Here is a 10,429-nt window from a genome sequence, read left to right on the forward strand (position 1 = left end):
TGTGCTAAGCCTAAGACAGATCTATAGCAGGTCGGTTAGTGGGAATGTGCACATGACAGACATGTAGGATTAAGAGAAAGCGGCAGTCTACTCCTAGCTGGCATTGATGGACAATGGCAATCACACACACAGGAGACTTAGAGATTGAAGGAGACTGAAGACCCTCTTTTTATTTAGATTACTTCTATATCTCACCAGATAAGAAGGATTGATCCCATTTTCTCTTAAAAATCCTCATTTAGATGAAACTCTTGAATTGTGAAGCTGGAAAAGCTCTTTAGAGAAATCTAGCCCAACTCTCTTTTTGGACTTTTGACCAAACTGAGATTGAGTGAACTAAGTGACTTTCCTAACCATTACATAACTAGCGAGAAGCACAGCTCAGCCCAGAACCACAAACTCTTGACTTCACACCCCTCTCCCCTGTCCCAAAGGACTGTTGGATAATGTAGGTCTTCTGAAGCACATGCTATATGAATAAGTAAGAAATCGGCATCCAGCAAGGAGGGCAATGTCTGCTGAGAACTTACATATTCTTTCTTGGCCTTGAATGTTCCCATAAACATTGCGGTGCTGGAGGAATGATTACAGACCCAGACCTCAATGTTTGTGCTCCTGTTCTGCCTTAGATTAAGTTAAATATTGTTTGTAGATGATACAGATAAATCGACTCAACCATGAGCCTGTCTGGATGGTTAAAAGGATGCTGTTTATTTCTCTAAGAGGTTGCTCAGTTGAGTAAGAGGGCTGCTGGACTATTGCCTCATTTCACACACAGCCTTCCTATTTATTTCAGGACTTGACTTCAGAGAATGCACTTAACTGGTTTGCCTGGTTGTCATCTGTCAAACTTCTATTGGACTTAAGTACTCCAATGGCAGTGAACTTGTCATTTCCCTCCCTCCTGACCCCCGTGCCAAGGATGGTGAAGCAATCTGTGGCTACTGCTTCAATGGAAACTGAACTCAGTGTGTGAAAGATTGATTGATTAATTAGAAAATTAGGAGAGGTTCTCAAGCTTCAACTGTATAAAAGTGTAATAGATGAGTGACAGGGAACAGTTCATCCCTGTGTCGATCAGGCAAAGAAAACGATGAAAAGAGATTTATGTAAAGCAGTTGGAATGCAGATTAGCCATTTAAAGGATGAACTGGTAATTACTGTGAAAATTCTTAAAATCTTTGATTGTAGAAAGGATACTATATTCAAGAATATGCTTAGTCATTTATTAGCTATGTAACGTTAAAAATAATTGTTGATCATCTTAGCTTCTCTCTATAGAGTGCTCTGATGTGTCAGCTGAATTCATGAGATTGTTGTCAGGACAAAAATTAGGTAATGTATGAAGACCCTGGCACAAGGTTTACATGTACTTGTTTTACATGCTAGCTCCCACCTTTCGTTTTTGTTTTTTCACCTTAATATTTAATTTCATCTTCCTATTAAAATAAATAAAACAGGCTTCCAAAATTAGAAATTGAGATGATGAAGGCTTGAACTAGGGTGGTATAAATGGAGAAAGGAAAGTGCGAAGGATTGAGAAATACTAAGAAAAATTGGATGGACAGGATTTGGTGTGTGAATGGTGGCCAAAGTTAAGAAATAAGAGGTGGGATTCCCAGAGATTGGACATGTTGGAGGCAGGGGTGGTGTGTCACACTATCCAGACAGATTGACACACTAATAATAATGTAATCAGAGAAAGGACTGTCTTCTCATGTGTGATGTTTTTTAAGTGTCTGGAAAGTGCATTTATTATTCCTAACAATATTTTTCTTTATTTTTCTAATTAGACTAAAAGTTCCAAGAGCATAATAATGGTCTTATACCCTTATTGGTTTCACCAGTGTGTGTACTGTGAAAAAGTTGTATGGTTAACACCAAATACTCATGAAATACATAGGAAATTAATGTAGACTGAATATGTTGCACAAAGGAGTTGTTTCTATATCCCAGTAGAGCCATACATACCCTAATGCTCTACTGGCTTAATGCAAATGGTAAGTGAGGTCTGGGATCCATGACTGGCTGTGTGCTAGCAGATCCTGATCCTCAGGATTTCCTTTCTGATTAAAGGTTATCACTGATTGCACCGAAAGGAATTAGCCTAGGACCAAAGGCTGCATATTTGCACCAAGATAAATGAGTGTTCTGTCCACAGTCTGCTTTGGCTTCACAAAGTCATAATTTCTCCACTGGCCTCTGAGGGCATGTATGACATGTACCTCCCAGAGGAGTGTTGGATGAGGACAGGATGCAGCAGTTTGCTCTCTGCTCAGGATACAGCTTGGAGCTGAAGACCTGAGCTCAGCCAGCCTGGATGACATCCTTCTGGGTGCAGACCCTGAGTTATAACTTTAAGAACTGTACCAGTTCCAACTTTCTGTACAAAAGATGCTTGGGGAAATACTTTAATATCGAGCACACAGATTTCCTCAATTTTAGTTCTGTCAATTTCTACAAAGCATCTCCCTCAATGAAATGTGACCCAAATGTGATCTTCAAAATAATTCTTTAAGTATTAACACCCTATTAGGGTGGACCTGCCACTGAGATTGTCTTAGGTTCCATCCTTCTCACCAACTCCTGTGGTACACATATGCAAATGATGTTGTCATAGTCTACCCCGAATTCCCCAGTTTTACATCTTAAAAATTACTGGGACTTATAAACTTTCAGGTGAGCACAACATTTTTCAAAATGAAAGATATTATTTTGAAAAAAGTATACAATACTAAACTGTATTTTGAGAGCAAATATTGAGGGTTCATTCTGGAATCATATTCTTTTGGCATAAATCCTCAATTTGATATTTAATAGTTTAGGGTTTCCTTTTTTAAAAAAGATTTTATTTATTTATGAGAGACAGAGAGAAGTAGAGACACAGGCAGAGGGAGAAGCAAGTCTCCTTCAAGAGCCTGATGTGGAAATTGATCCCAGGACCCTGGGATCATGACCTGAGCCAAAGGCAGATGCTCAGCCACTGAGCCACCCAGGTATCCCAGTTTAGGGTTTCCTAACCTCAGTTGCATTGAAATTTTGGGCCAAGTGATTCTTTGTTGTGTGTGGGAGGGTTGTCCTACATTGTTGGATGTTTAGTGGCATTGCTAGCCTGAATTACTAGATATGAGTATCACTTTCTCAGTCATGATGATTAAAAATGCCTCCAGATATTGCCAACTATCTCTTGGCTTGAGAACAGAATGGAATAGAAAGGGAGGTAATTGCCCTGGGAAGAGAACCATGGCACTAACAGTGACGTTAGAGAATATTTAAACCTCTGTGGAATTCTTTTTAACTGTTAAAAATATGTATGAAGAACCCAACTTATATGGTTATGAAAAGATATAACATAAACTCATTAGAATACACTTGGTATAAAGTGAGAGGACAATAAATATTAGTTGCTAGTATTAGTTATTTATCATTGTTTATTTATCAAAGAGTAAGTATAGTTGGAGTGTAGAGGTAGGTCATACTAAAATTGGGGGAAAAACGTGTAAGTTGTTTTCCCTAAATTTTTATAAAAAGCTTGAATCACAGATTTAGAAAAACCATATCTATATAGTCTAAGGTGTTCATTTGAGTAACAGTGCCAGGTTCTGCCCTACTAATCCTTGAGGTAAATTTCTGATTTTTAATTCTAACATCTAAACAATTCTTTCAGAGAAACCTTGCATAAAGCCTTAACTTGAATGTAAAAAAATGACTAAAAATTTATTTCTCTTAAAAATGTATTGAATTTCAAATAATTAAATTCTTAATTCTAAGTGTCCATTAAATATACAGGCCATTCAGGAATTCTCTGATTTGTTCCCTTGGAAAATCTTCCATGGCCTAAGAGCACGATCCAAGGGGATCCAAGACAAACTTCATAAGGTATATAAATCTCCTGAAATTACATGAGAAATCTTGAGTGACTGTGCATTTTGGCAGGTTCCATAACATTAATCCAGTTCTCAAAGGGCTTCATCACTACCCTAGAGAACCACTGTTGAACTTGTTGAATTAGAATGGAAGTCAGACTGGTTGTCTGCAGAATCCACCATGGACCATAAGCATGATGATCTTGCTCTCTGGACTTCAATTTTCCCATCAGCAAAATGGGTATGGTTTAATTAAATGATATCCCAAGTCCCATTTCATTCTATCATCCTATAACTAAAAAAATTAGCCCTTATAAATCCTATCCTACTTATAGGACTACATTATTTTAACCTTATCACTTTATATTATTATAACCTTCCCAAAGTATTGTCAACCTAAATCTTCTCTAGAAATATTTACTTCTCAGAATTCTCAGATTCATCATGGTAGTTATGATAATATTCATATTTTTAGCTTTTATTTTGCTATGTATAGAAAGTATACAGTCACGAACTAGGTTTATGAAGTGTTTTATCGGGTGACAGATATCATAAGTAGCAAAAAAGTCAAGACAGCTGAAAGAGACCTGTCTGGCTTGGTGCAGAGCCTTATGGGCTCTTAGGAACCCAGTCTTGATTTTCAGCAGGAAAGAAAGCAATGAAGTGGATATGCTTTTCACTGCAGAAAGTTTCGTTTGCCCCCCAAAGGCACCTCTCTGGAAGTACCCATTGGGGTCCTTGGATGATGTTGACCATAACCTTGTTGCTTTGATTTGTGGAAAACTAATAAAGCATGAATTTCCTGGTTTTGGTGTTCCCTCAGTATCCAATAACAGAGGCTGTTCTTTTTCCCAAAGAGTAAGTGGTGCACTCACTCATATTTAAAAAAAAAAAAAGTCAATTCTCAGAGACACATTACGCTCAATGGTGAAATGATCTCAAGATCATTAAGTGGGAAAATAATTTCTGTTAAGAATCAATTATCAAAAAAAGAATCAATTATCATTAATTAATAAATTGTCTTTACTCATTAAATATTATAATAGTACTTTTATTTTTATTGTTATTAATTCTATCATAAAACTCAACTTGGGGAAACCAGGAAAACAATCTCAAAAGGCTAACACTATATACTTATATTTTATTATTAAAATAATGTATTTAGGGGATATGAATTGTTGCTAGTGTCATCAGACCCTGTCTAACCCAAAGATGAAAAGTTTAGGTCTATGATCTATTGATCTCATAGTTTATGGTAGTATTTTGCCTCAGACTTTGGTAGCTGTAGAAAACCAGAGACAATCAAATATCACCAAGAAACCAATTTTGGTTGAATAATAGAAACTAGTTGGAAGTTATAGTAAGGCACATGTCATTTCATTTAAGTTGGAAATTAATAATTTCCATCGTTCAGCAATAATAGGGTGACTAGCCTTCCCAGTTTGGTCAAAACTGAGGGGTTCCCAAGATGTAGGACTTTCACTTGTGAAGCCAGAAATGTTCTTGGAAAAGAGGACAAGCTGGCCATTCTAACAGTAGGTTGAGAAAGCTTTTGAAGCAATGTGTACTCTATCATTAGAGATGATCAAGTAGTGAGGCTGACCTGTTCTCAGTGATGTGCCAGAGAAGCTTTTGTTTTTTGGGAAGGAGAATGAGTCAATAACCTCGATGGGAGTTAGTCCAAATCTGAGGCAGTGAGAGAATCTACAAAGAAAAATAGTCTGCGGTAGAGCCAACCTCATTGCTAAATCCTCTGGAATTATAAATCCTTCCATATTTAAATTCCACATTTAGAATTCAAGTGAGCTGAATCTCCTAAAATAATCTCTAATCCCCTGGGAGAATTTCTGCATAAAGTTATCCATCAAAAAAATATTTTGTACAGAGGCAGACATTCAGCATATTTACAATGAGAAAAGCAAAGACTTTGAAATAAAAGGATTTACTCTTGAGTTCTAAACCTAGCACTCAGTATATTTAGACAAATTGTTTAATCTTCTTGATCATTGAGTTTCTTACTACTTAGATGAGAAAAGAATATCTACTCTGCCTATTTTATGGGGTTGTTGGGAGGATCATACAAACCAATGTATATCAAAGCATTATAAACTATAAAGCACATCCATTTTCACTGAAAACTTTTTAAAACATAGTTCTCCCTTATCATCCTGAGATGTTGACAAAGCTGGTATTGTGCTTTTGAGCCAAATGGGTGTGGACAAATTACATGATTTAAAGTAGGCTAAACTATAGTAACAAAAAGATGGCATAATATGTAATAAAGCAATCTCAACTGGAGATTATTATTGGCTGGCATTAATCTTTCATCACAGTAATTCACAGACCCAGGTACCTACCAGCTTGTGACTGGAGTTCTTTAGAGTTTCATTGCCATCCCCATCTAGTTGGAAGAACAGTGAATGTAGAAAATGAAGTCAGCACGTTTGCTTCTTAAAAGTTTTGGTTTTGGTACTAGCCCAGTCTTATCTACTCAAATATACCATAAGCAGAACAGTTAATGGAGAGTATCAAGACAGCACACTTGCTTCTTAAAAGATTTAGTTCTTGGTACCAGCTTAGTCTTATCTACTCAGATATGCCCTAAGCAACTGGAAAATGCCTAGATGAAACTAACAATAGATATTATTTACCAGATCCCTAGTCTCATTTAATTACTTAATTCTGCTTTTATAAAGAACTTACCAAATGCCAGGCATGTTGCTAAGTACTGGATACCCAACAATAGAGAAAATGTGGTGCTTGTCTTCAAGGAGATCACAGGCAAATTGATTTATTTTCCTTGGTTTTTCCAAAAGTTTTTCTTTCTTCCACTTGGTCCCTGTCAGTCCAATACGCATAAACATTTAAGCTGTTGACTTGAACTCTGTGATAAAAGTGTGGCTTCACCTTACAAAATCAGCCCATGTTACTCTGCATGTGTGAGGTAATAGGATATTGCCTTAAATAAAACAAGCTCTAAGCTCCATGGGTAGAATTCTTTATTTTTATTTATTTTTAATTTTTATTTATTTTTAGATTTTTATTTATTCATGAGAGACAGAGAGAGAGAGAGAGAGAGAGAGAGAGAGAGAGAGGCAGAGACACAGGCAGAGGGAGAAGCAGACCTGGGCCAAAGGCAGGAACTAAACCACTGAGCCACCCAGGGATCCCCCAGTAGAATTCTTTATTAAAGAGTTATACCTCCTCCTTTTTAGTGTTTCCCACCACAGAATATTCAACACAATTATTAACTCTACTGTTGCAACTTCGTGTTCTAAATCAATCCCAGGGGTTCTACAGCAAGGTTCTCCACTGGAAAAGGTAGGTTTGGGCATGAAGACCCCAGCATTCTCTGCTTATCCGACATCATGTCATGTTTCACTGAGAAAGGCTGGTGTTTCTATGTTGTATATGTGCTGCACATATCGAGCTGCCACATAACACTTCTTTTGAACAAAGGTTTTCACTACTTAAAAATAATTTTTAAATGACTCAAATATAATCACTTAGGAGACCACCTCATTCCTTCTGATCCCAAACTGTTTGTACTAGATCTTATCTCCCTACTTTCAAACTCTTGACTCCACAGGCTACATCTTTGATCCTACCTTCAGATCTTTGAAAATTGGACATATGTTCTGACTCTACCTCTTGGCTTTTCACATAGGATTTCTCTTAATATGCAATCACCCTCCTTTCTCCCACCATCTCCTAAAAAAGACCAGGTATCCTCTATTATCTACAGTCAGAACCTATAACTCTGATTATGTCTTTTTGCATCACCTTAGCTGGTTCCTGGTCACAACTGTGCCAGTCCTTTCTGTATCATGGACAAAAGGACTGAACATTGACAAAATTTCTTTGGATTGATTCTAGGAGATCCCTTCACGTGGCTCTGAGGCTACCTTAAAACCTTGACTGCTTACAGCAATTCCTTTTTCTTTCCCAATTGTGATTCTCCAGGCACCAAACTCTTTGTCTTCTATGGAGGAAAATACCTACTTTAAAAAGAGCCAATGCCTATGTTTCAAAGGCTGACTGAAATTATGTTACTGACTGAAATCTCTACTATGTCTATATTTGCCTCTTTAAATATGGTAAATATCTTGCCCACAGAATCTGTGGAATTCTTGTCTCTTGAGACATATGAAATTGAACTGGACCTGGTCCTCAAAAAGATGATTGTTGTGTTGGCAAGGTGTTCCGGGGATGACCTGGAAGGTCTACTCCAGCTCTAATTTTGATGATGTGATTCTAACCAGATGGGGCCAATGGCGTAGTAGACGTCTATTGATGCTACTTCTGTGCTTTTCATCCTGGGTTTATTCTTCTGGTAACTGTATATTTTCTTTGGCTGGGGCTCTCCATTTGTGATGCACAGCATATGCGTCACAAAAGCCCTTTGTGTCTCACATGGAGCAGGCTGCAAAGGGTTCATGAAGAAACTGAGCAAATCAGATGTCTGCATCTACATTTTCATGTTCTCATGGAAACTCTGCGATCTTTCACAGATTGCGGCTTTTAGTGTATTTTATTTATTTGAATATGGCCAAAGACATGACTTCTTAATGTTATGGTGTCATGTCTGTGTCTGAATAAAAATAATAAACGATAGCACAATATCACACCAAGTATGGTTTTCCCTTAATAAGAGAGCAGGATAGTTATTAAACAGTAATTTAAAGATAGTTGGACAGTCATTAGATAAATATAACTTGCCTAGAGATCAGATCTTTTAGAACTTTAGCAATTATGTATTACACATTACATATTACTTGGAAATATGCACTATCTATACTTCCGTAGGCTTCTTTTTCATCTATTCACACCACACTGGGAAAAGAGGTGAAAAACAAGATGTAATCTATTGGTAATAGGAGCTAAGGGATTTCTTTGTAGCTCATTTTGGGGTTCATCAACACATGACACTATATCTCATCACGGACCCTGCTGTGAACTGAATGGGGAGGCTGACCATAGAGATAAAAGCATTTCTATTTAAAACAGTTGAACTCTGGACATCTATTGTAGTAGGACACATTTTATCTTTCCTATTTCTTTTCTGTACTGAGAAATTACCCATGATACTTGCTGATCTGGTCATCTTCTAGTGCTAGGGCTTGCTGATTTCCCTTTGCATAGAAAATAAAATCACAATTTCTTAGCCTAATATAGGAAGCTTCTTTTTTAAAAAAAGATTTTACTTATTTATTTGAGAGAGGCAGGGGGAGAGGGGGAAGTAGGATCCCAAGGAGCCCAATGTGGGGCTTGATCCCAGGGTCCTGGGATCATGACCTGAGACAAAAGCAGATGCTTTAAGTGACTGAGCCACCCAAGTGCCCCTAGAAAGCTTTTCTTAATCAGACCTAAAGTCATTTTTTCTATTCTCATTACATATTGATATTTCTCCCTGAATGTTAACCTAAAAAACCTAACACCATTTGTCATTCTCAGTAAACACTTCCTGGTGTATCTTGAAGCTTTTGGTCTACTCTTTCCTTTGTCAAAGTTTTCTACCCAATTCAACTTGCTCCTAGAGATCTCCTATTAATCCTTCAAAACACAACTGAAATGCGATTACCGTTCATTCAAACCATGTATCAGACATCTCCTAAATCTAGGATGCTAGGCTTGTTCTTGCCCTCACAGAGCCAGATTAATCAAGTGGGAAAGATAAACTCAATAAACAACAATTAATTACAACACCACATGCATGTCATGGTTGGAGTTGTCTGGGGTGTCTGAGATGACACACAGTGCAATAATTTTTAAAAATCTTTCTTTTGACCCAGTTTTGGGACCCTCACTATAGGCCAGTTATTTCTCCTTCTTGATTAGCTGATAAAATCCAATCCCTATCTGCCTCTGTTCTGGGCTTTCATAATCTAGATAACTAGTATACCTCCCCTAAAACTCCCAGGGTCAGGTGCCAGACAACCAGGAACAGCCCGTGGCCTAGAACCTGCTGGAGTTGTTCAAACTATCCAATCCTAAGTTTGCTAACTGTGCCTTGCCCACTTTTTCTCATGGAAAGTACATAAAGGCACCACCCACAGTTCTACCTTCTTCATGGCAGACCTCAATGCTTACCTGTGTGGCCCTGCATCACATGCTGACGGGAACTATTGGTATCAAACCTGAAACACCCTTTACAGTTTCCCTCTCTTGATCTATATCTGATCTCACCATGGCTCACCCAAGCCAATGTGATTTTAGGCATGTGATAGAATCTGCTTTAATTCCCTGAGCCATAAAAATTGATAAAGTAACACTTAGCTCCCTGTTATTTTTCTTCTGGTGAAGTTAGATATTGAATCTAAAACACCTAGTGTAGGGTCCCCTGGATGGCTCAGTGGTTGAGCGCCTGCCTTTGACTCAGGGCATGATCCTGGAGACCCGGGATCGAGTCCCACATCGGGTTCCCTGCAGAGAGCCTGCTTCTTCCTCTGCCTCTCTCTCTATGTATCTTTCATGAATGAATAAATAAAATCTTTAAAAAAATAAAAATAAGGGATCCCTGGGTGGCGCAGCGGTTTGGCGCCTGCCTTTGGCCCAGGGCGCGA

The 10,429-nt window shown here is 37.9% G+C and overlaps 1 long non-coding RNA gene across 2 annotated transcripts; it reads right to left on the reverse strand.

Moving 5' to 3' along the window:
- Nucleotides 1-5,051: 5,051 nt before the first annotated feature.
- LOC112653792 (uncharacterized) lies at nucleotides 5,052-8,174 on the reverse strand. Of its 2 annotated transcripts, XR_003132535.1 has the most exons (4): nucleotides 8,030-8,174; nucleotides 6,570-6,705; nucleotides 6,224-6,267; nucleotides 5,052-5,570 (listed from the first exon to the last, which is right to left on the reverse strand). It is a non-coding gene; the product is annotated as an uncharacterized LOC112653792 (long non-coding RNA). The 2 variants fall into 2 exon arrangements; XR_007409649.1 differs by lacking the exon at nucleotides 5,052-5,570 and having other exon boundaries at nucleotides 5,599-6,267.
- Nucleotides 8,175-10,429: the final 2,255 nt, after the last annotated feature.

Source organism: Canis lupus, chromosome 3, assembly GCF_003254725.2.
Source record: "Canis lupus dingo isolate Sandy chromosome 3, ASM325472v2, whole genome shotgun sequence".
NCBI lineage: Eukaryota > Metazoa > Chordata > Mammalia > Carnivora > Canidae > Canis > Canis lupus.